Here is a 27,125-nt window from a genome sequence, read left to right on the forward strand (position 1 = left end):
GGGATGTGGGCCTGTTAGTGGGTTTGTGGGCATGCAGTGGGAGTGGATTAAATGCTTGTGAGCTGGGTGGGGTAGAGGTCCTGGTGGGTGTTGGAGTGGTGGGGTGGTGCATGCATTACAGGTGTGATGGATATGGGGTAATTGTAGATGACTTACCTGAGTCCATTCCTCCAGTGAGTCCAGTGAGGCCCTCAGGGTGCAGGATGGCCAGTACCTTTTCCTCCCAGTCAATGTAGTCAGGTGGTGTTGGTGGAGGTCCTCCCCCGGTCTTCTGGACTGAAATGTAGTGCCTAGATGCCATGGCCCTGACATTCCCCTGCAGGTTGTTCCATCTCTTGTGGATGTCGTCCCTGGTGCGTGGATGGTGTCCCACTGCATTGACCCTGTTGACTATTGTCTGCCATAGCTCCATCTTCCTGGCAATGGGTTTGTGCTGCACCTGTGCCCCAAATAGTTGTGGTTTGACCTTCAGGATCTCTTCAATCATGGTCCTTAGCGCCATTTCTGTGAAGCGTGGGTGTTTGGGGGTACCATGGTGAGTGTTATGAATGGTGTCTTGTGCGGATCTAGGTGGGTGCTCTTGTGTGGTTGGGTGTACGTATCGTGGATTGTGGCGTTCGGTGTCTGCTTCTGGTGTTCTCTGTCTTAGTTGGCCTACTTTCGTTGCAAAGGATTGTGGGGTGTGTCTGTGAGTGTTTTATAGTGTTGTGGATGTGTGTCAGCTGTGTGGGTTTCTAACTTATCCAATGTGTGCACTTCTTACTGTTGGGTCCACTTGCCGCCCGTGGCAGTCTGCACAGCCAATGGTCGTTCGGCTTCCACTGACCGCTGCTGTGATTTGTGCATCATTATTTGGAGGGTGGGGTGTTGGTGTGCTCAGCGGTGGTGAGGTTTAAGGTCCGGCATTTCTGCCGACAAGGTCCTGGCGGTGACTGGTGGAAGGGTGATTTTTGTCGGACTCAAATTTTTGATTCATTATATGGTGGTGAGAGAGCATAGCTTATACTATCAATATTAACATGAAATGACTATGAACTAATGTATAAAAATGCTGCATAGAAAATGTATTAATGTACTTTGCTAAACGCATGCTTAAAATATGCCCACTGGGAGTGGCCACCACCATATACAATGACTAATGAAACTGATTAATAATGTTGAAATATTATGATAGAATATGGTTTTGCACTAATAATAAAAGTTATATGCTAGAGTTTTGCTTATAGATCATTAGGCCTTAGTTAGCATGAGTCGAGGCCTACCTGCTTGACTCTCATATTGAATGTGTTTTTCTAACGTACAGTGTGCTGACTTGCTGAAGCATATGAACTCTTGTTTTTTTTCCAAAAGTTAGAAGCTGAATGTAACTGTAGTAGATCTGTTCTCATGAAATTCGACTTGCTTGTAGAAACATTTTAGCTGAATGCAACACTGTAGACCACTAGCGGGTTTAAGGTCGCCTGAACCGGTACAGGCAATGGAGCCACTGACTGAAGATGAGCAAAGGACCATGAGAAGATGAAATCATACCGGACATCCCGCTGAAGACGTCAATCATAAGGACCAATAAAATACGTGAGAACTGTTATGGGGTGACAAATTTGATGAGCTAATTTGAAGACAACTGGTTAAAGATAGTAGGGTGCAACCCCTTGTCCAACCAAATTTTATAGGAATGTACAACGAAAATTGGATAAAAACCCTTGACACCAGGAAGTAAATCAGAACAGGAGAGAATAGGAGACTAGGAGAGTTATGGAGATGCTGATGCGATTTGCTATGTCCCAGACACTTTGTCACTCTGCATAGAGACTTTGCTGTTTGGTTCTTAAAACCATTCTTGCCTTATATTGCCCGTTTACACTTTACCTCCTTATGAGGGAAGTGCCCCTTTACCCGACTTGCTGAATTCCTGGCTGATGTCGGATCAACTGATGTCCTGAGGACGAAGCCTGAACCTGAGTGCTGACCTAACACGGAGGGTAACTATATGACAATGAAATTGTGATTTTCTGTTTGCTTTTCCTTTCTAGGTACCAACTGCTTCCTTTTGTCAGAGACCATAGCTAGATGTTTTCCAAATTGGTGTTACTAAGTTGTTTTGCATGAAGCCCAACATGCCAATGCTAATTCTAAGTTAGGAGAGCATTTCACTAAACTGACGCAAATAGACAAATGACTGTATCTATGCTTTGTTGAATAATGCGCTAATGTTACTCTGCTAAGGATAACCTATGTTGACGCCGTGTTATGTTCTAATATTTGTGATTCTTGCTTTGATGAAATCTTATCAGAGTTGCCATATTGTGACTATGCTAATGTGCTTCTTGGCTTTGAGATTAATAAACTTGCTAGTGGAATTGTAATCAATAGGGGATAAATATCACAAAATTCATACTAAACTGGTGTGGTTATTCATGACTGCAAGGTCATGGTGGTTTCTAAGTCTTATTAATGTCTCTGACTAAATTGAATTGCCTTATTCTGGTAAATATTGATGACGTTATTGACATATTGATTAACATGCTGATTAGTTATCTCGTCCTAAGGTGTCTTCAATCAGGGTCAAAAGATTAATTGGCCTAAAACGAGTCCCAAAGTGCGTAAATTGGAAATAAAGGGACGCATTAACAGTGGGTTTCTGTTCTCCGCCAATGGCGGTGTTAGAAATGGGGTTTCTGGTTGGCAGTCAGGTTACCTCCTGTCCAAGCAAAAGCCCTCACTCTAGTCAGGGTAAGTCACACACTATCCAAGATTATCCTGTGCCCACCCTCTGGTAGCTTGGCACGAGCAGTCAGGCTTAACTTAGAAGGCAATGTGTAAAGTATTTGTGCAATAAATCATACAATACCACCATATAGCACCACAAAAATACACCACACAGTGTTTAGAAAAATATATAATATTTATCAGGATAATTGTAGGTCAAAAAGAATAAAGTTGCAATGGAAAATTGTAGAAATATCACAGGGAAGTGATATAGAGTGTCTTAAGTCTTTAGAATGCAATACAGTGTCTTTCAAGCACAAAGTACCTGGTTTCTGGTGGAAAATCTCCTCAGAGGGCCACAGGAGAAGAGATGCGTGGCAAAAGGGGTGTGTGCGTCGATTTCTCCTCAGCACACACAGACTTGCGTCGGTCTTTTCCACGCGGGGAAGTCGGGCGTCGTTTTCCGGCGCGCAGACAGTCTCTTTTTGTGGATCGCGGGGATTACCAGATGTCCCGGGTCTGTGCGTGGATTCTCCTGCTTGTTTTCCGGCTGCGCGTCGTTCTGCGGGGCTGCGCGTCGAAGCTTCGATCTCACGGTAGGCGTTGCGTCGATTTCTCCTTGGAAGTCGGGCGGCGTTGTCCTTGCGAGGCCGTGCGTCGAAAGTTTGGTCTCACGGCAGGCGTCGCGTCGATTTCTCCTTGGAAGTCGGGCGGCGTTGTCCTTGCGAGGCCGTGCGTCAAAGTTTCGCACTCACGGTGGGCGTCGCGTCGATTTCTCCTGGAGAGTCGAGCGGCTTTGTCCTTGCGAGGTTGTGCGTCGAAGTCTCGATCGCCCCGAGGGCGTCGCGTCGATCAGCGTCGGTGTGCGGCGTTTTTCTCGCCGCGAAACAAGCTGTGCGTCGAAAGTTTCGGCGCACGGAGCGTCCAAGTGAAAGGAAGAAGTCTTTTTGGTCCTGAGACTTCAAGGAACAGGAGGCAAGCTCTATCCAAGCCCTTGGAGAGCACTTTCACAGCCAGACAAGAGTTCAGCAAGGCAGCAGGGCAACAGCAAGACAGCAGTCTTTTGTAGAAAGCAGACAGGTGAGTCCTTTGAGCAGCCAGGCAGTTCTTCTTGGCAGGATGTAGTTTCTGGTTCCGGTTTCTTCTCCAGCAAGTGTCTGATGAGGTAGGGCAGAGGCCCTGTTTTATACCCAAATGTGCCTTTGAAGTGGGGGAGACTTCAAAGAGTGGCTAAGAAGTGCACCAGGTCCCCTTTCAGTTCAATCCTGTCTGCCAGGGTCCCAGTAGGGGGTGTGGCAGTCCTTTGTGTGAGGGCAGGCCCTCCACCCTCCCAGCCCAGGAAGACCCATTCAAAATGCAGATGTATGCAAGTGAGGCTGAGTACCCTGTGTTTGGGGTGTGTCTGAGTGAATGCACAAGGAGCTGTCAACTAAACCTAGCCAGACGTGGATTGTAAGGCACAGAAGGATTTAAGTGCAAAGAAATGCTCACTTTCTAAAAGTGGCATTTCTAGAATAGTAATATTAAATCCGACTTCACCAGTCAGTAGGATTTTGTATTACCATTCTGGCCATACTAAATATGACCTCCCTGCTCCTTTCAGATCAGCAGCTGCCACTTCAACAGTGTATGAGGGCAGCCCCAATGTTAGCCTATGAAGGGAGCAGGTCTCCCAGTAGTGCAAAAACGAATTTAGGAGTTTTACACTACCAGGACATATAACTACACAGGTACATGTCCTGTCTTTTACCTACACAGCACCCTGCTCTAGGGGATACCCAGGGCACACATTAAGGGTGACTTATATGCAGAAAAAGGGGAGTTCTAGGCTTGGCAAGTACTTTTAAATGCCAAGTCGAGGTGGCAGTGAAACTGCACACACAGGCCTAGCAATGGTAGGCCTGAGACAAGGAAAAGGGGCTACTTAAGTGGGTGGCACAATCCGTGCTGCAGGTCCACTAGTAGCATTTAATCTATATGCCCTAGGCACCTGGAGTGCACATGACTGGGGACTTATAAGTAGATTAAATAGTTCAATCAGGTATGATCCAAAGTTACCATGTTTACAGAGAGAGAGCATATACACTTTATCACTGGTTAGCAGTGGTAAAGTGCGCAGAGTCTAAAAACCAGCAAGAACAGTATCCAAACCGAGGAGGGAGGCAGGCAAAAAGTTAGGGGTGACTACCCTAAGGCTGTCAGGTCTAACATGTGTCCCCCCCAGCTGAAAGTGGGGAGAGCTACCCGACCTCCTGGGAGCTCTCATCGCTAAGGCGGAAGTACCTGGAGAGACCATCAGCATTGGCGTGGTCAACCCCTGGGCGATGTTCCACCGTAAAGTCCATCCCCTGTAGGGAAATGGACCACCTCAGAAGTTTTGGATTTTCACCCCTCATCTGCATGAGCCATCTGAGGGGCCTGTGGTCTGTCTGAACCAGGAAGTGAGTCCCAAACAGGTAGGGCCTCAGCTTCTTCAGTGCCCAGACCACAGCAAAAGCTTCTCTTTCAATAGCACTCCACCTCTGTTCCCGTGGTAATAGCCTTCTGCTAATAAAGACTACCGGTTGATCTTGGCCCTCCTCATTTAGCTGTGCTAGGACTGCCCCTATGCCATGCTCTGAAGCGTCTGTCTGCACGATAAATTCCTGGGAGTAGTCAGGGGCCTTGAGCACGGGGGCCGTGCACATGGCTTCCTTTAGGGCGTCAAAGGCTTTCTGACAAGCCTCTGTCCAATTCACCAACCTAGGTTGCTTCTTGGACGTGAGTTCTGTCAAGGGGGACACAATGGTACCATAGCCCTTGACAAACCTGCGGTAGTATCCGGTGAGGCCTAAAAAGGCTCTCACCTCAGTCTGGGTTCGAGGTGGTTGCCAGGCCTTGATAGTTTCGATCTTGGCCTGGAGTGGCTGCACCTTGCCACCACCTACTAGGTGTCCCAAGTACACCACGGAACCCTGCCCAATCTGGCACTTACTAGCCTTGATGGTCAGGCCTGCCTGTTGCAGGGCCTGAAGCACCTCCTCGAGGTGGAGCAGGTGTTCCTCCCAGCTGGAACTGTAGACAGCTATGTCATCCAGGTAGGCTGCACAGAAGGCATCCTTGCCAGCCAGGACCCCGTTAACCAACCGTTGGAAGGTAGCGGGGGCATTTTTCAATCCAAACGGCATCACCCGGAACTGGTAATGGCCGTCAGGGGTGGAAAAGGCGGACCTTTCCTTAGCCCCCTCAGTCAGGGCGATCTGCCAGTACCCTGAAGTAAGATCAAACGTACTCAGGAACTTGGCAGCGCCTAGCCTGTCCACGAGCTCATCAGCTCGGGGGATTGGGTGAGCATCAGTCCGTGTGACTGAGTTGAGACCCCGGTAGTCCACGCAGAACCGGAGTTCCGGCTTCGCGCCTGGGGCAGTAGCCTTGGGGACCAACACCACTGGGCTGGCCCAGGGACTACTGGACTTCTCAATAACCCCTAGCGTCAACATCTTGGAGACCTCCTCCTTGATGCTGGCCTTCACCTTATCTGACAACCTGTAAATTTTGTTCTTCACAGGGAGACTGTCACCGGTGTCAATATCATGAACACAGAGGTGGGTCAGTCCCGGAGTAAGGGAGAAGAGGGGGGAGAACTGCTCCAACAGCTCATAGCAGTCTCCTTTCTGGTTTAGAGTCAGGGAGTCAGACAGAATGACCCCGCTTACGGACCCATCACCTTCTTGGGCAGAGAGGAGGTCCGGGAGAGGTTCACTCTCCTCTTCCATTCCTTCATCTGTGACCAGAAGCATGTTGATCTCCGACCTCTCAAAATGAGCTTTTAGTCGGTTCACGTGGAGCACCCTTAGGGGGTTCCTAGGGGTTTGGAGGTCCACTAGGTAAGTGGCCTCCCCTTTCCGCTCCTTTATTTCAAATGGGCCAGATCAGCGGTCCTGGAGAGCTCTGGGCTCTACTGGCTCCATTACCCACACTTTGTCTCCAGGTTGAAACTCTACCAGAGTGGCCTTCTGGTCATACCATTGTTTCATCACCTCTTGACTGGCCTCCAGGTTACTTTGGGCCTCTTTCCAGAAGCGGGTCATCTGATTGCGGAGGGCCAACATGTAGCTGACCACGTCCTGAGGGGGTGTCTTTGGAGCGTTCTCCAATCCCTCCTTGACAATGCTTAAGGGTCCCCTGACGGGGTACCCATAGAGTAGCTCAAAGGGACTGAACCCTACCCCCCTCTGGGGGACCTCTCTGTAAGCAAAGAGAAGGCATGGTAAGAGGACGTCCCATTTACGCCTCATGGCCTCAGGGAGGCCACCAATCATGCCTTTCAGGGTCTTGTTGAATCTCTCCACAAGCCCATTAGACTGGGGGTGATAGGGTGTGGTGAACTTGTAGGTTACACCACACGCATCCCACAGATGCTTCATGTACGCGGTCATGAAGTTAGTGCCTCTGTCAGACACTATCTCCTTGGGGAATCCCACACGGGTAAATATCCCCATCAGGGTTCTGGCTACCACCGATGCAGTTACGGTCCTCAGAGGGATTGCCTCTGGGTACCGGGTGGCATGGTCCACCAAAACCAGGATAAACCTGTTGCCTAAGGCAGTTTTGGGGTCCAAGGGGCCAACAATGTCGACGCCCACCCTTTCAAAGGGGGTGCCAACGACAGGAAGTGGAATCAGGGGGGTTTTAACCCTCTTTCCTGCTTTACCACTAGCCTGGCAGGTAGGACAAGCCCTGCAGAATTTGTCTGAGTGTGTCCTCATTTTGGGCCAGTGAAAGTGGGTGACAAGCCTGTTGAAGGTCTTGTCTTGCCCCAAATGTCCTGCCAGGGGAATGTCGTGAGCCAGACCCAGTAGGAAGGCTCGGTAACATTGGGGGACCACCAGCACACGTGCTGCCCCAAAGACCGGAACCCTAAGCTCACTGTAGAGGAGATCATTCTCCCAATATAGGTGGTGAGTGCCAGAGTCGTCACCTGCTGCCTGGTTTAAGGCTTGTTGCCTCAACCCTTCTAGAGTGGGACACTCTTTCTGCGCCTTGCAGAATTCCTCCCTGGTGGGTCCACCCTCAACTTGCCAGCCAGCAAGCTCCGGTAAGTCACCTAGGGTGGCAATGTCTTCCCCAGTTGGCTCGGGAGTCTCCTCCTCAGGAGCCCCGTCAGCCACTGTGGGAACTTCTGGGGCCGGTTTCCCGCGCCCCTCGTCCCTCCTCTTGGCAGCTCCCTGGGCCATCGTTCCAGGCTCCAGATGCCCTTGACTTCCCTCTCGGTCAGCCATGGACCGGGTGGTCATGCAGACCCACTCAGGTAACCCTAACATCTCCAGGTGAGATCTGAGCTCTACTTCTTTCCAAGCAGTATGCTCTAGATCATTGCCTAACAGACAATCTACAGGCATGGCAGGACTCACAGCTACTTTCAGAGTACCAGAGACCCCCCCCCACTCAAAGGGAACCCGAGCCACCGGTAGGTGACTCTCGCGATTGTCAGCGACTATGACCTGGTGGAATGTATTAGGGATTATCTGCTCTGTGGACACCAGCTGACTCTTGATAGTAGTCATACTGGCTCCTGTGTCACGCAGAGCCTCCACCTTCTGCCCATCAATGAGGACCCACTGCCGGTACTTGGAAGTATTTTTAGGCATGTGGACCTTGGACATCATTTCTCCTTCTCCCAGGGACACTAGGGAAATCTCTTCCTGCTCCCCAAAGCTAGTGGGGTCCATCTCCCCCCCGAGTGCTACACTAGTCAACCCAGGTGCCTGTCCGGTAGTGGACGGTGCCCTCTTGGGGCACTGTGGATCGCCTTTGTAGTGACCATATTGGTAACACTCCATGCATTTGGGGCTAGATTTTCCTGACCTGTCAAATGTCCCTGGTTTCTTCCCAAATTTGGAAAAGGAAGGGTTGCCACCCCCTCCCTGGGAATTCTTTTGGGGGCCTTTAGAGAGTTCCTTATCTGTAAGTTTATCTCCCCCCTCTTTCTTCTGTTGGGAACCCTGACCTCCTTTGTGGGAGTCCCCCCCAGGTACCTTTTTGGACACTCTGGTGCTAACCCAGAGGTCCGCCTCCTCAGCAAGCTTCCTGGGATCAGTCAGCTTACTATCCACTAGGTGCTGGCGCAAATCGGTATAAGTAACATTAAGCATATGCTCTCTCAGGATCAAGTCATATAAACCTTTATAATCTGCTACTTTGTTGCCCCGCACCCATCCATTCAGTGCCTTACTAGAGAAATCAAAGAAATCTACCCATGTTTGTGTGGTTTGTTTGGTGCTGTCCCTGAACCTCTGACGGTATCCCTCAGGGGTCAGCCCAAACTTGGCAAGTAAAGTGGCTTTCTGGAGTGGGTATGTGTTTTGATCCGGTGGATCCAATGTGAGAAGTGTGTCCCTCCCCAATGGCGGCACATAACCCCACATAGCTACCCCCCATTGCCCTTCAGGAACCTCATGAGCCCTTAGTGCAACTTCATAAGCAGCTAACCATTTATCTATGTCATCTCCCACCACAAAACTGGGCACCACATTTTTGGGTATACGAACCTTCTTTTCTCCAGCAGGTCCTGTCTGTATGCTGCCACCATTATTGCTGGATTCAGACTGTCTTGCCTTGATCTCCAGCTCCTTGAGACTCAGTTCATGAGCCAACAATAGTTTCTTTTCAGCCAACGCTCTTTCAGCTTCCACTTGTTTGGCTGTTCTTTCAGCCTCAGCTTGTTTGGCTTCTCTTTCTGCCCTCTTCTCCTCCTGTTGTGCCTCAATTTTCAGTTTTGCCATTTGCAATTGGAACTCCCTTTCTTCTCTCCTTTCCTCTGCAGTCAGGCTTTGCATGGAGACACTGCTCCCTGGTCTGGAAGGGTGCACAATTGCAGTGGTAACACCATCCATAGATAGTGGAAATCCTTCTGAGGGGCCATTTTCTGGCTCCTCTTCCTCATCATCCTCTAAATGGGCTTCTGCCCAGGCCCTCAGCGCCACTTGAAAGTCCTCCTTTCTGGAGGCCCCTTGGGTGGGTACCCTTAATGCCCTGCAGAATCCTCTTAGTTGTTTGACCGTGTATGTATCCAACTGGACTAGGTCAAAGTCCCCTGTCTGAGACCCAGTCAGAGACATGTTGAGTGAGGATTTAGTTTTTGAAAATTGTCAGGAAAAAACGGATTTTCAAAAAGAGATAAAAACCAAGTTGACCTTCAACTGTGGGTATGTAGTGAAATACTTAGCTACTGTATGTCACTGCACAAATACAAGTCCTATCCTCACCGCTGATCACCAATGTTAGAAATGGGGTTTCTGGTTGGCAGTCAGGTTACCTCCTGTCCAAGCAAAAGCCCTCACTCTAGTCAGGGTAAGTCACACACTATCCAAGATTATCCTGTGCCCACCCTCTGGTAGCTTGGCACGAGCAGTCAGGCTTAACTTAGAAGGCAATGTGTAAAGTATTTGTGCAATAAATCATACAATACCACCATATAGCACCACAAAAATACACCACACAGTGTTTAGAAAAATATATAATATTTATCAGGATAATTGTAGGTCAAAAAGAATAAAGTTGCAATGGAAAATTGTAGAAATATCACAGGGAAGTGATATAGAGTGTCTTAAGTCTTTAGAATGCAATACAGTGTCTTTCAAGCACAAAGTACCTGGTTTCTGGTGGAAAATCTCCTCAGAGGGCCACAGGAGAAGAGATGCGTGGCAAAAGGGGTGTGTGCGTCGATTTCTCCTCAGCACACACAGACTTGCGTCGGTCTTTTCCACGCGGGGAAGTCGGGCGTCGTTTTCCGGCGCGCAGACAGTCTCTTTTTGTGGATCGCGGGGATTACCAGATGTCCCGGGTCTGTGCGTGGATTCTCCTGCTTGTTTTCCGGCTGCGCGTCGTTCTGCGGGGCTGCGCGTCGAAGCTTCGATCTCACGGTAGGCGTTGCGTCGATTTCTCCTTGGAAGTCGGGCGGCGTTGTCCTTGCGAGGCCGTGCGTCGAAAGTTTGGTCTCACGGCAGGCGTCGCGTCGATTTCTCCTTGGAAGTCGGGCGGCGTTGTCCTTGCGAGGCCGTGCGTCAAAGTTTCGCACTCACGGTGGGCGTCGCGTCGATTTCTCCTGGAGAGTCGAGCGGCTTTGTCCTTGCGAGGTTGTGCGTCGAAGTCTCGATCGCCCCGAGGGCGTCGCGTCGATCAGCGTCGGTGTGCGGCGTTTTTCTCGCCGCGAAACAAGCTGTGCGTCGAAAGTTTCGGCGCACGGAGCGTCCAAGTGAAAGGAAGAAGTCTTTTTGGTCCTGAGACTTCAAGGAACAGGAGGCAAGCTCTATCCAAGCCCTTGGAGAGCACTTTCACAGCCAGACAAGAGTTCAGCAAGGCAGCAGGGCAACAGCAAGACAGCAGTCTTTTGTAGAAAGCAGACAGGTGAGTCCTTTGAGCAGCCAGGCAGTTCTTCTTGGCAGGATGTAGTTTCTGGTTCCGGTTTCTTCTCCAGCAAGTGTCTGATGAGGTAGGGCAGAGGCCCTGTTTTATACCCAAATGTGCCTTTGAAGTGGGGGAGACTTCAAAGAGTGGCTAAGAAGTGCACCAGGTCCCCTTTCAGTTCAATCCTGTCTGCCAGGGTCCCAGTAGGGGGTGTGGCAGTCCTTTGTGTGAGGGCAGGCCCTCCACCCTCCCAGCCCAGGAAGACCCATTCAAAATGCAGATGTATGCAAGTGAGGCTGAGTACCCTGTGTTTGGGGTGTGTCTGAGTGAATGCACAAGGAGCTGTCAACTAAACCTAGCCAGACGTGGATTGTAAGGCACAGAAGGATTTAAGTGCAAAGAAATGCTCACTTTCTAAAAGTGGCATTTCTAGAATAGTAATATTAAATCCGACTTCACCAGTCAGTAGGATTTTGTATTACCATTCTGGCCATACTAAATATGACCTCCCTGCTCCTTTCAGATCAGCAGCTGCCACTTCAACAGTGTATGAGGGCAGCCCCAATGTTAGCCTATGAAGGGAGCAGGTCTCCCAGTAGTGCAAAAACGAATTTAGGAGTTTTACACTACCAGGACATATAACTACACAGGTACATGTCCTGTCTTTTACCTACACAGCACCCTGCTCTAGGGGATACCCAGGGCACACATTAAGGGTGACTTATATGCAGAAAAAGGGGAGTTCTAGGCTTGGCAAGTACTTTTAAATGCCAAGTCGAGGTGGCAGTGAAACTGCACACACAGGCCTAGCAATGGTAGGCCTGAGACAAGGAAAAGGGGCTACTTAAGTGGGTGGCACAATCCGTGCTGCAGGTCCACTAGTAGCATTTAATCTATATGCCCTAGGCACCTGGAGTGCACATGACTGGGGACTTATAAGTAGATTAAATAGTTCAATCAGGTATGATCCAAAGTTACCATGTTTGCAGAGAGAGAGCATATACACTTTATCACTGGTTAGCAGTGGTAAAGTGCGCAGAGTCTAAAAACCAGCAAGAACAGTATCCAAACCGAGGAGGGAGGCAGGCAAAAAGTTAGGGGTGACTACCCTAAGGCTGTCAGGTCTAACAGGCGGTCTTCTGTTCGCCGTCTCCACGGAGGTCGATGGTGTTTACCGCCAGGTTCATAATGAGGGCCTAAGACTTAGCAAATAGAGCCTTCATGTTTTTATTATTACCACTAGATGGTCCCTTTAAGCAGACTTGTGGTCACATGCTGAATCAAGGGGGGATGGTCAAGACCTTTCTCAATGTGTGCAGGTAAACTTTGTTCTTGTAGTCGAGTCATGACTGAATCAAGGCAGTGACCACAGAAGCATGCAGATCAGTGCTCAATTTGAGTCAATGGTTTCCAGTACACGGCACTGGCACTTATGCCAGGTGGTGATGTCTGTGCAATTTTCAGATGAGCACAGCAACAATTTAATAATTCAATATATACTAACGTGATTAATATATTCTGCCCAGGCCAATTTTTTATAGTATTGGATAACCTGGAATAACCTATATTGTCACGCTTCTAGGACTGTGAAAGCTAGTTGTTGTGTTGGCACTGTCACTGGCAGTGCTGTCAGATGCAATGGATGGTGTACGCTGCAGTGGCCTTCTAACATGAAGGCCCTGGCATTTATTTTTTCACAAATTACGCACTGATAAAGATGAAGAGAAATGAAAGGAAACATTTTATGGAGACCATTCAGGTGGAACAAGCAGGAGCTTACAATGGAAGTTTATGGACCCAGAAGGGGTTTGTTGTGCAGAATTTGTGAACTGTCTCCTTTTGGCACAGCTGAGTAAGGATATTTGCTGTCCAGGAGACAGCAGCTGGGGTTCCTGCAGAAGAGCTTTGGATTTCCTCGCCCCTCTCAATTTATGGTATCCTTTTTAATGTAAGTAAAATAAGATCAGCTGAATAGTACAGTTCATTCATGCCTGACTTTTTGACTCTCGCTCGGTGAAGGTCACATGGTCGGGCACTTACATTGGTGCTGCAATGTTGATAGGGCTTACCTACTCACAGCCTTTGTATCTGGTCTTACACAAGGGCTTCCATTTTATCGTCTCCTCTTGTTTCAAGTAGCACCGTTAAAAAAACCTGGGAGTTTTAATATCAGCCCAGGCTCGATGTCAGTCAAAAGCAGTTACCATGCCATTTCCAGTCCCTTCACAAGGTGGAGTAGGATCAGCATGCTTCACTGACGGTAAAGGAAAGGGCACTGTTAAGGGATTTGCAAACCAATGTAATGGAAAATTGCCATTCCGTGACATTAAGTTAAATCCAAATTCACTTTGTGGTAACTGAAGTGTGTCGCATTAGCTGGAGACACTGGGGTAAAAATAGCACCCACACCCCCATGATGTGGGGGGGGGGCAAGCTCCAGGGATCCCCTCAAGACAGTACATGGTGGAGGGGTGACGGGTCCCTGGCATAAGAACTCTTAATCGTATGGGGCACTCCATGTACATTGCAGGGTGAACTCCTCAAGTTTCATTCTGCCACTGCCCAGATTACATGTTCAGGATCTTGTCTACTCTAATTGCAGAGCAGAAGCCAAGAGTGTAACGGGATCCTAGTTAGGTGGGTTTATTTAAGGATATAAAGACAGCGTGGAAGCATTTGAAAAAGCTAGTGTGGGATGTTTTGCTTCAGAAGGTACTCGACTACATCTTCCTACAGACATGTAGTGGAGTGAAGAATATGTAGGAGGGAAAAGTCAATACAATTAAGATATGGCAATTTTGTTCTGAAAAGAGAATGCTTTCTATTTGCTAGACAACTCCAAAATGTGATATGCAGTGTGTTGTAGCACTTTTTAGGAGCAAGTTATTATGTTGTGATAAGTTTGTGCAATCTTTTTTTTGTAGAGACTATTTCATACTACTATTGGTTTGATATGTTACTTTGCAGTGTGGTGCATATAGGACTATGAGCGCCCAATAGCAGTGTCCACTGGCACCTTGTATCTGCTGTTGTACAAAGCCGGGTGCTCTGGTAAATGTATTCCTGTCGGAAGGATGTCTTTCTGTAGTGACCTCTAATCTGTGAGAAGAAGGTGCATATTTACGAGAAAGTGGTGCTTTGGTCCCGATGCACAACTTTTTCTGCATCGCCCCTGCTACACCTAAAGGCACCATGCTCGCGCCATATTTACAATTCGGTGCACCATGGCGGTTGTTAGGACAATAGCATCAAAAAGTTTGACGCTATTGTTGCGCTTTGCTGAACTAGCGTAAAAAATGATGACACTATTACAGCAAAGCACAGGGAAGCCTACTGATTAAAATGGGTGTGTTGTTTTAACTCCTGCTCTGAGCAGGAGTTAAAAATGACAGAAAAATGGTGCAGTGAAATGTAAATTTCACTGAACCATTTTTTTCGAGCCTCTCTGCATCAGAATGTCCCCCCTTGCATACATTGTGCCTGGCACAGGCATAATGAAGCACAAGGGTTTATAATGTGTACAAACATTGTGCCACTTTGTAAAGATTGCGTGGGAGAAATGTTTTCTTAATGCCACCTGTTTATTAAGGAAGAGACAGCAAAACACAGCCTCGCCATTAGCAGATGCCAGATACAAGACTGCTGTTTTTCACTTTTCCTCAAAGGATATTTTGAATAGTTAGGGCTTCATTACAAGCATCCAGCAGGAGGTTGCCATATGTATTGCACTTATTATAAATCAGCACCACAAGGGCCAGAATTTATCGGATGAAATAAGTAGCACCTCGTACAAGTTTTCCTTGGTAAGGAGAAATAACATGGATACTACGTGGCATATTTACAAGAGGTGTGTGCCACCAAAGCATCACTTTTTTTGATGCTCCAGTGAGGCAAGCCTCTCAACCATATCTGAGGCCACACAAAGCCACTTTGCATAACTTTTCGTGGCCCCATAGATATGGAGTAAGACAATGCAGCGCAAGTCGCTGCATTGCCCTACTCGGCACCAGAGAGGCTTTCCATGAGTGTTGTGGTGGGTTTTCCCATGCAACGGCTTTGGACTTTGATGCCTCCCCAGATTTATTTAATCACGTATACCTGGGGCAGTTCCCAAACCTTACGTATCCCCAGAACAGGTGTAACATGGAAAAATATTTTCATTTCTCCTTGTTTTTCCCTCTTTCCAGAATGCAGCACACCTAGAAAGAGGAAAATGCCTCTGGAGTTTTTTTGTGTATTTTTTTTGTGTGTGTGTCCCTTTCTGCACAAAACAATCCTGCACGCAATGCAGGCCCCCTTGAGCCATGGTGCAAGGGTTCCTGTGTTGGCTCTAGGCAGACAATTGTGCACCAGCTCAGGGGGAAAGGACAGGAATGCACCATATTTCATAAATACGGCACTATTCTGCCCTTTCACATTGGTGTAGGACATCACAACAAGAAGACTTGCAGCACTACCCTACGCCTATTCCTCATAAATATGCCCCTTTATTTTTTACTGCATTGCAATCTGCAGGTTCCATTTAATACCAGGAATTTTTCACCCGTCAAATTCTGGTAGGATTCATGTGCTAACATATAACAGGGTATACAAACATAATTTGCCTACAGTAAATTATGAAGTTGATAACTTTCTCAAAGCTTATAATTTTAGAACCTGTGCAAGCTAGGCATCATATCTATGAGAGGCTTGCGCTGCCAGAGCGCCACTTTTTTTATGCTCTAGCGGCTCAAGCCTCTCAGCTATATCTATGAGGCCGCTCAAAGCCACTTTGCGTGGCTTTGCTTGTCCTCATTGATATGGAGTGAGACAATTCAAAGGAAGTTGCTGTCTTTTCTTACTCTGCATCAGGGAGGAGTTCCATGGGTGTTTCAGTGTGTTTTCCTATTCAACACCCGTGGATTTTGATGCTGCCGCAGATTTACTTAATAACTGAAACCTGGGACAGCACCAAAACCTTATATCACCCCAGAGCAGGCTTAATGAGGAGAAATATTTTCATTTCTCCTCATTTTTCACTCTTTCTAAAGAGAAAACCGCCTCTTGGGATTGCTTTTGTGCAGGAAGGTGCCCCTTCCCGCACAAAGAAAATCCTGCATGCAACGCAGGCATCCTTGAAACATGGTGCAAGGGTGCCTATGTTAGCGCTAGACAGCCAATTGTGCGCCAGCACAGGTGGGAAAGGACAGGAATGCACCTTTTTTAAAAAATACATGCATTCCGGCACTTTCACATTGGCATATGGCAGCGTGCCAAGAAGACTTCTGGCATTGCCCTATGACAATTCCCAATAATTATGGGCCAGGGTTTTGAGCACGGGTCCGAAATTAAATGCCTGTACCGATATGCGATGATGAACATAAAGTTGGACATGTAAATGCATAACAAACAAATACTCTTTATTTTTCTGTCAAGATCGTATTCTTGGTTCACTAAATTTTTCGTAGGTTTGCCAATCATATTGTTCAAATGTCGATGTTGAAAAGCAACTAGAGAAAGCGATGAAAATGTTGGAAAGAAAATGACATCTTTACAATAGTGTTTTACTCCGAAGAAAAGAGACCGACAGTCTAAAAACTTTAATCTAACTAAATGGTGCCATCTAGTGTTGGCGCTTGAAGCTCCTCGTCAAATTCATTAGCTTCTCAGCATTATTTTTGTAAAGCACCTGCTTGAAGAAAATACACTTACGTCTAGGATAAGTGTTTGCCAGATCTACCTAACATTGGTCAATGCAGTGATATTACTAATCGAAAAAAAAGTTTAACAGCTTTTCTAAGAATTCAAGCACAGCTATTTCGGAGATCGAAAGAACGATATTTCATCACAATAGCGCTCTCCGTCCACAAACTAATATAGTGTATTGTTATCAAAGCATTTCCTTCATGAACTGCTAACTTCTGAACTAATCTACATCTCGCCTGATACTTGACTGCAGTGCTTGAAATGGAAATGTAGCAAGTGTGGGTACCCACATCCTACAGTACCTGTTGGCTGATATGAAGTTCCAGATTTCTCCCATTTAAGGTATTGGACCTCTGCAGAAAAATGTAGGTAGTATCCCTTTATCATTTAAAGGTTAGCAAGGTTTCCTAGGTGCCAGCTGAGCTAGAGTCTAAAATGTAGAGATACCCACATTGGAATAAGAGGGTCAGTTTTGGTGGAAAAATCTGCCAAACCCATGTTGTTTTGTTTACCCACACAACTGAGGAACCATTTTTATCAGGAGACTTGGGGGAATGTCAGGTGGAAGGAAGTTTGTGACTCCCTGCAGATTATTTAACTTTCCATCACAGAAATGTGAGGAAACTATGGGGCCCCTTAGCGCCCCCTACCGCCACCATGTGTGTCATATTTAAAATACACCATGTACCATGGCAAAGGCCAGGGGGCAATAGTGTCTGATTTCCTGATGCTATTGATGTACTTTGTAGGACTAGCACCAAAACATTGGCGCTACTCCTGCAGAGTACATATGGACCCATTGTATTCAGTTGCCCCCTTTTAACGCTTGCTCTGAGCAGGCAGTAAAAGTGCTGAAAAATGGTGCAAGGAAATCTCTTATGTTTCCTTGCACCATTTTTTCACCCCCTTCAACGAGGGAATGGCCCCTTTGCATACAATATGCCTGGAGTGTGCATAATGTGGTGCAAGGCTTTACAAAGTGGAGCAATGCATGCATTGCAGCACTTTGTAAAAATAACATGGCGTTTTTGGCCATCTTAGCTTTAAAAAAATGGTGCTAATGTGTTGTTAGGATGGAACTAGGGGCTCTTAAATTAGCCCCTAAGTCTTTTGATTCAGCACTGCATGTTCCTGAAAGCTGAGAAGAGTGTGACTTTAGTAAAGCAAACAGTTTTTGGATGCCATTTCTAGGGAAAAGACCAGACACTTTTGTCTGGGGCTCTTTTTTCCTATTTTTCAAAAAAAAAAAAAACCTCATCATTTAGCTATATTAGGGCTGGGGGTAAAGGCCTAGTCGCTAAGTGGTTAAATACCACACACTCTGCCTTACTGGCAGTACGGCTTCCTTTGGGGTCACTTAATAACACTTAAAAGGACAGTTTTGACTTGTCATGTAGGTTTATTTTGACAGATCGAATTGTAGCTCAAAAGCTGGTTTAGTCAGGCTACAATGGTGGGCCTGAAGCCATGGTTTACACTGTCACAGAGTGAATACCACAATGGATGTTGCAGTCCACTACCAACATTTAACTTGCAGACTTTGAGTATATTATGTATCATAGACAGGGGATTTATAGGCATGTTAACTATGCCAATTCGGGATATACCAATTGTATCATGTTGAAAGGAGGAGCACAGGTACTTTCATGCATGTTTGCAGGAGGCAAGTGCACAGTGATCTACTCTCAAACATTTGGAGGTATATCATGCAGAAGTATGTCCATTTCCTACAGGGATCATGATGGACCTCCAGAGAAGGCCCAGTCACACAAGTGTGGCAGAGATTTTATCAGCACAGGTGTGGCAATGCTGGGTAGTAGGAATTTAGTGTATTCCTGCAGATTCTCAAAGTTTCCATCACACAAATGTATGGAAAATGTGTGAGATCAGTCAAAGTTGAAGGTTTGCAGGGCATTGTGGGTAAGAAAATGGTGTCGGTGCATGTGAAGTGCACCACCTTGGACTCTCCCAGATGTCTACTTTCCAGAAGTGACTGGGTCTGGTAGGCTTTTCCAGGTAGCGGCCTACCCAAGCCTAAAAAGTACAGCCATTCACAATTGCAAGTGGGATGATATTGAGAGTTAGCCAAGCTCTGCTGGCCCAGATGTAAAATCAACACCCAAAAGAGTCAAATGTCTTCTTGCTTGCATTGGGATGAGATGCTTTCTTCTGCAGCGGGAGGAGAAGGACTGTTGCTCCTTGAGTTGGGGGCATAACCATGTCCATGGTGGAAGGCAGGCCCCACCCCTCTATTTCGTTTTTTTAATGAATGTGGATTGGGGAAATTACCCTATCTGCCCCTAGGGGAGAGGGTTGTGAGCCACTCACCAGGTGTTTGTGTGTGATTGTGAGTGTCTATGTGAGTGCGTGAATGGATGCAGAAGTGGTGGGGGTGTGTGCGAGTGTATGTGTGACTTTATGAGTGCGTGAATGTGTGATTGCATGTATGTGTGTGTGGTCCATGCATGCTTGGATTGGGTGGGGGGGAGGGTCTCTAGGGGCTTTGGGGGGACCGTGGCTGTGTGGGGGGTTGGGAGAGTCCCATACTGGCAACAGGTGCTCTATGGTCGACCACCGGGGCGAAGGTGGTCCACCTTCGCGCCGGCGGTCCGACCGCCCTGGCGGTACCGGCAGTGAACTGGCTGCTTAGCAGCCTGTTCACTGCCGTTGTCATAATCTGGTGGTACATCACCGCCAAGTCGTCAGCTGTGTTACTGACAGCATGACACAGCTGGACAGCCAATGTTACAATGAGGGCCTATGTAATTTGCAGGAATCAGATCAACAGCTTGAATGCCCAATAAAACATTTAACTTGACTAGCAAGTACTTTTAACAGTCAGTGTCTTAAGCTGCCAATGTCCAGTAACTGACTTTTTTTTAACAGAGAAGCTATTATAGGAAATATGTCTTTCCTTGGACAGATCAGAGTTTAAAAGTTAGTTCAGTAGTATGCTATAAATGACAATGGAAGCACTGTTTGCAGTTGGATCCATTGTTCATAAATAATTGGGCTTGATTTTACCTTGGAGTGTTGTTTGTCTGCTAGCGCTTGTAGCGTGATTTAAGAAATGCCACCTGAATCATGTTGTTAAATCTAGTCTTGTGCTTCTTTTTCTGGTACCACTGTTCTCTGGAGATTGCACCCCAGAGGAAGTGATGCAGAGACCTGGGTGTAATGGGTTGGAGACATGGGAAGCATGCCGCTTCGGGCCCGGGAGCCAGGAGGGAGTCGATGATAGTCAAGCAAATGATGTTGAAGATCCAGTGAGGTTAAGCAGTGAGTTCTTCAACAATGTGGTCTAAATACCCATGACTGGGAGGGATAAATACAAGTGACATGTGTCTTGCCGCCGCAGAGTGGAGTTAGGCACATTGTTGATTTTGGCCGTTTGCACATTGGATGTTTATGCAACTGGAAGTTTGCATGTGTACACGTGCAAACAGTGTTCCATGGCTGAATCTTCATGGTGATTAGCATATAATTTCCTGTTTAGCACCTACCACTGCCACCAGGTTTCAATAAATGAACTTAGCCGGGTTATGAGCACAGATGTACAGCAATGAACATAAAGTGGTGCCTACCACTGCCACCACGGTTACAATAAATGAGCAAACAAACTACAATAAACATAGCATGCTTCCATCCATTGCAACCAGGGTACAAGTTTTGCTCCTAAGTACCAATGGATAAACTGGAAGTACAAAAACATGGCACAGACATACTAGTGCCAATGAGTATGTGACTGTGCTCTGGCCTAAAAGACGTAATGGGATGTGATGACCATAACAGGCAGACAGACATTGTCCCCACTTATTTGGGTGGGGGCATGACCCCACCCATATTAAAATAAAATAGATTCCCTGGTGTCTAGTGAGCTTTTTGCCCCCTCCACCCGGAGACAGATGGGGATAAAAAGACTGTGCCCATTTTTGAGGGAATGGGGGCATTGCCCTGCCCATTCTGAGCAACCCCTCACCCTTTTCTAAAATAAATAATCCTTGGTGCTTAGTGGGCTTTCAACCCCTCAACCCTCCCTCCCAACGGGGCCAAATTCTGGCTATTGCCCTCATCTGCCTCCCAGTTAGGGGAAAAAGACTGTGTAACTTTTTTTCGTGAGTGAGGGCATTGTCATGCCCATACTGGACAGTCCAAATCCCTACAGTAGTAAAAAACATAGTCCATGGTGGCTAGTGGGCTTTCTGCCCCTCCAGGGGGCAGAGAAGGGGCTATTGCCCCCATCTGCCCCCAAAGGTTGCTAAAAAGACTGTGCCCATTTTTTGGGAGGGTGTGGGCATTATCATGCTCATTCTGCGCATTCCCCACCCTTACACTAATAAAAAAAAAGTCCCTAGTGCATATTGGGCTTTCTGCACCCCCCCCCAGAGGGGCAGATCAGGGGCTATTACTGCCATCTGCTCCCAAGGAGGGCAAAAAGACTGTGCGGGGGGAATAGGGCATTCTCATGCCCATTCTGACCAGCTCCCATACCTACCCTAATAGAAACAAAATAGTCCCTGGTGCCTAGTGGGCGTTCTGCCCCAACAGAGGGGCATGTCTGTGGGCTATTCCCCATCTACCCCCCAAGGGGGGGGGCATAAAAACATGCCCATTTTTTGGGGGGAGGGGCATTGACATGACCAAACTGGGCACCCCCCACCCCTACACTGACAAAATAAAATCGTCTCTGGTGTGCTAGTGGGCTTTCTGCCTCCTGGGGGGCAGACTGGGACTATTGCCCTCATCTGCACCCCAGGGGGGCAGAAAGACTGAATTACCCAAAAAAATGAAGGGGGAGCCAAATCCCTTGCCCAAGGGACAGCCCCCCAGTGCCTAGTTAAGGTGCTTCATGCTTAGGGAGTGACCTCTTTGGGTGATCCCCAAGCAGGGATCCACTTTGAGAAAGATACCATTGGAAAACAGAGATCCTGCCCTTACTTACAATATCCCTCCCATGTGCTTCAGTGTTCAGAAGGCTTAGATCACCCCTCGAGCACCGAAGCAGTGAAAGTGAAATGCGCTGATCGTCTTATTTCACTTTAACTGTAATGAAATCTGCGCACCATGCGCGCTGATCTTCATTACAGTAAACAAAAATGCCCGGAATGGGAGGAGAAGCTCTTTACCTGATGCTAAACAATGAAACAAGCATTTGCAATGAAATAGGTCTCGTATTTTCTTGAATTAGAGCTGTTGGTATTGTAAATTCATAACTGGACTTTTCTTGCCACATAAATTGGTCAACCCTGCCTCAAAATTTTGTCTTTTCCTGCCATATAATTCTACTGGCCCAGCATTTACCTAAAGCACTTTAATTTACCTTCTTCCTCAATCGCAAAACATATACAAGTATCATATAAATCTTTTTCAGAAATAAACTTTTGGCATTAGAGTGTAATGCTCAAAACACCATAACAAAATATAATTTGAAACGGACTGGAAGGTGAAAGGAAAGAGTGAGTCGGGAGTAAAGATGGAGAGGACAAGTAGCATAGTAACAGTGTCATGGGCCCGGAAATAAGAAAGGACAATGCCTGACTGCAATTTCGGTAGAAAAAGACAGCAGTAGTTAGAGTTTAGTGAGGTCTCTGGGCCCCGGTGCCACTGCACCTGTTGCTCCCTTGATAACTAGGCCTCAGGAGAGAAAGCAGATGGGGCAGAAAAAAGAGAAGTGAAAGGAATACATCAAATAAAAGGAAGCAAGAGAAGGAGTTGCAAATAAATAAAGGAAAGAAGGGAAAGAAAGAATGAGAATACAACTAAGAGATGAAATAGAGCAACGTGTGAGACAAAAGTAAAAAGGAAAGGAAGCTAGCGAACAAAAGATAAAGAGGAAAAAATAATGAAAGAAGTGTGATAAGAAAGAGAAAAATGAACATTAGAGAAAAAAAAGAGATGGTGAGAAAAACAAGCAGCCAAATGAGCCATTACCCACAGACACAAAATGGGAAAACCACTTTGACACTTCAGTTCCCAACAAGTAACTTGTGGCTTCCACATGCAGACAGGAAAAAGAGGGACTTATAGCAAACCATGAATTGACAGATAAAGATAAGGAAAACACCAGTGAAAGGAAGGAAGAAAGATCTAAAAAATAGTGAAAGAAAGCATACAGAGTCAAAGGAAAGAGCAAGTAGAAAAGATAAATAAAGAATGAAGGGAAGAAATAAAAAATAGTGAAAGAATGAACTCCTGATGACGAAAAAAGAGAGGAACAAAACAAGAAAAAAATAACCAAGTTTTTGCGAGTTTGACAGAGGAGGTAGCGAGAGGAAGAGGGAAATAAAAAAAGTGAGGGGAGTAGAAATAAAGAGTTGAAAGAAAGAGCAAAACTGTTAACATGTGGATTTTAAGAGCTGGAAAGGGAAAAGTAGGGGAGAAAGAAAACATTGAAGGTAAACATAGTAAAGGAAAGAACAGAGGGAGATAGGTGAAACAGACCCTCCCAAATAAAGATGGCATCTAAGAATAGATTTAATTGTCTCCCCCACCTCCTCAAACAGAAGTTAGAGTGTGGAATGGCAGGGGGCACTGCAGAACAGCAGGAGGTGAATTAGCAGAGTTGTATGTGAACGTCAATACAGAAATGTTGGGGCGCTTCAGATCAGGATTGGGGGTAGAAAGAGAGCTGTGACCCAGCCCAATGATAGAATAACAGAAAGGCAGCAGGTGAGGAGTGAGAAATGGAGCACCATGTAATTCCTGGTATTGGAATAATGGAGTGCTGCAGGTTAGGGTTGAGGTGCACTAACAGAGTTGTATGTGTGCTGCATTACTGGAATAGTTATGGGCACTAAAGGTCAGAAGTAAGGTATGTTAATATAGCTATGTGTGGAACCTAGTATTGGCATGTCAGTGTTGACGAGTGTTAGCCTGGAGGAGCCCTAGTGAAGTTGTGAGTGGGGCCCAGTATGGGAGTGGCATTGCCTCTGAACCACAGAAGCGAGGAGTCCTAAATGGCGTGTGTGTGAGCCTTAGAACTGAGAAGAAATGTGCACTGAATATTAGAATTGATGGATTCTGGTGGATCTGTGGTGGTTCCCATTAACAGTGGCGTTGGATGATAGATTTGAGGTGCACTGGCTGAACTGTGTTTTGTTCTTTTGGGTACAGTATTGTCTTGGCAGTGGGACTGAATATTAGAATTGAGCTGCTGTAATGGAACTGTATGTGAGAAGGGTTCCAGTATAGGAAATGAGGGGACCTCACGGGGGTAGAACTGAGGTGCACTGATGGAGCTGCGCCCGAGGTCCTAGTGCTGGAACAGCAGATTGTACTGACTGTAAGAACTGAGGTGTTCTGGCAGACGGTGTGGGGGGTTCATGGCACTGGTATGGCTGTGGGCTTGGAGTGTGTGAACTGAGGTGCACTGATGGAGCTGCACCTGAGGTCCCAGTACTGGAGCAGCAGAGTGTACTGACTGCAAGAACTGAGGTGCTCTGGCAGACAGCGTGTATGGGGTTCCTAGCATGGCTGAACGCTGAGGTGCACTGATGGAGCTGCGTGTGGGATCCCAATATGGAGCGTTAGTAGGCACTGTCCCTGAGGAATGTGGAGCCCTGGATAAATGGGTGCCTAGGCTATAAGCAATTACAAGCGGCCATCAACCCTTGTTCGTAGCACACAGGCAGGCACACTTGGCAAAGAAAATCCAAGAAAGAGCAGGAGCCAGGCAGCTGAGAGTAGGTGCAGAGAGCCCACAAAGACCAAATCTGACCAAGATAACACCCTGTTGTATATCCTTGTTTACAGCTAAGCTCAGAGGAAGAATGCTCTGCAAATGAAAAGGGAAGCCTTCCCTGGATAGGAGCAGAAAACAAAGTTTTAAAAAAAAGTCCTCTACAGACCTGACAAACAGGACAAAGTGTATTTATACAGTAGTTAGTCCCTGCTCCCACACAGAAGACGAAGGGACAAATAGGCATGACTGACATCCAGCAAGCAATGACTGTTAAATGACATTGAAACTAACAAATGAAATAGTTGGAAGCCCACAGAAGTATACTTAAAAGTATACAAGAGGTTGTATGCTTACGCTCGACAAACAAAGGACTCCCCGCTGCTGTGAACAGCACAGGGATTTCCTGGCCATGTGCAGAGGACAGAACAATTCCATCCTCAGCAGATGCTCACCATGGCTGAGTATGGAACTGCTCCATCCTCAGTAGGGAAGGAGTTAAACAAAGGGACTATAGAATGCAATGTTAAACATGTCCTCACAGTGAAAAATCCTTTCACTGTACCAAGGCTGGCTGTTCCATTGGAAAAAACAGGGATGCATTATTAAATATTATAATATTTTTTCTAGGTAGGGAACAGCTAGACATTACATCCTTGGTCTCTTTGTAATATTTATTAAAAGCCCAATTCACTGGAGAAGTCAGATTCTTATTAAATATCATGAGAAAGGTACTTTCAGAAAGTTACCTTATTCCTGCTTGAAGCCCCTGGAGGCAAATTTGCATTAGTCTCCAGCTGCAACTCTCTGAGTACCTAATCTTAAATTAGGTGTAAAAACTGCCCCTAGAGAAGGAGATAGAGGCTTGCGTTTGGGGAGGTGTTTCTGTTGCTCTAGTCAAATAATCATGTGAGAAGTGCCCAAGAACTTATTTAATTTACAAGGAGCTTCCCATGTCACAGGCAGATGTCATATGAGGCCTGCACAAACTCTTCATTGTTCCCCCTTTCAGCCAGGCTCTAATCACAGTGGGAAAGGAGAAGCTCCACAGAACAGGCCAAAGAGGAAGGGAGGCTCATTTCCCGGACCACACCTCTTGGGTTGGCACACAGACTCTGCACAAGGGATGAAGGGTTTCATCGTCTTAGATTTAGGCAGAGATGGGCATTCTGCAATTGTTTTTAGTAGGACACACAATAAATGTTGCAAAAGTTGGTAGGGTTAGTTCTGGTTACCTTTACCCTATTGCTTCTAGAGGGGCAGCAATCACCTACACCCAGAAGCTAATATGAGGCATAAATGTTGAGGCAAAGATTTTGCATTCCCAGTACCCTCCTCAGACAAATCCTGGATCTGTGGAAGAACCAGAAGAGGACTTAACCTGCTGTCTGTGACCTGAGAAGAGCCCTGAATGATTGGTCCTGCTCTTTCTTGTACTCAGGGCAAAGAAGGGAAGGGGACTCCAAGGCTGATTTTCTGCTCAAGCTACACAGACACAAAAAGCTACAAGACGTGTTTTCACCAACTGCCCTGCTAACCGATGCCACCTGCACCTGCCATGGACCTTGGTGGTGGCCTCTGCTGACATGAGTCTTTACCTACAAATGCTTCCCAAAGGTCCTGGACCTTTGTGCTGTGTCAAAATGTATTCCTCCTATCACCCCTGAAAACCTTTTTGGGCTTCAAAGACTTCCAGTGGACCTCACAAAGGTGGCACCTGGTCATGTGCAGCCCTCTTTGGCTATGATTTGCATGACCCACTGGAAGAATCTGAGCTCCAAAAAGTGATAATAGGCCTGATTTAGGGTTTGACGGATGGGGTTACATTATCACAAATGTGACAGATATACCACGTGCCATACTACAATTCCATTATAGCCTATGGAGATCGTAATACTGTAGATGGGATATCTGTCATGCTGTGACAGAGGAAAGTGTCGGCCAAACTCTAAACCAGGCTTTGAGTCCAAATGTAGAAATCTTCACTGGACAAAGGAGCTAAAAAGTTTCCTCAGGCACTTTTCTGGGCCCAAAATTCGAATTTTTCCTACTCAAAACATTCATGACAAAAGTCGGTGGCTCACCGGAACCTTCTCCAACAGATATTTGACATCATGGAGCAGAGACAAACCAGGTTTCTGTATTCACCTCGTGCTCCATCACAGTCCGTCTTAAATCACGTCAAGGTAGAGGCCAAGATGACTTTGGTTGGTGCTCGACACGTTTTGACACTATTTTTAATTTAAACTTCAAAAGATCATATCTTAGATTCTCTTATTGGATTTTTTCTGATTTGCTGCTTTTTATATTTGAAAATATTCTTTATTTTTAAAATTGGTTGAGATTTTACTTGTAGGTGGTTTGCCTTTATTACAGTTTAGGGTACTGCATAAGTACATTACGCATCACCTCTCAGTTTAAGTCTGTCTGTTCTGTGCCATAACTAATGACGGGCTGTGCTCAGGTCTATGTAGTGACATTAGTGGTTCACTCTAACATAGATTATTGTTATTACTTGAGGTGGGTATTTGCCCCTTTAATATACTCCAATGTATTAAACCACACACAAGGTACTTGGTAATAAGTTTGCATCCTGATTACTGATGCCTCTGTTATTAGTGTGGGGAAGTAATGAGAAATTATACAAGGATCTTCAACAGCCAAA

Source organism: Pleurodeles waltl, chromosome 12 (genome assembly GCF_031143425.1).
Source record: "Pleurodeles waltl isolate 20211129_DDA chromosome 12, aPleWal1.hap1.20221129, whole genome shotgun sequence".
NCBI classification, from domain to species: domain Eukaryota; kingdom Metazoa; phylum Chordata; class Amphibia; order Caudata; family Salamandridae; genus Pleurodeles; species Pleurodeles waltl.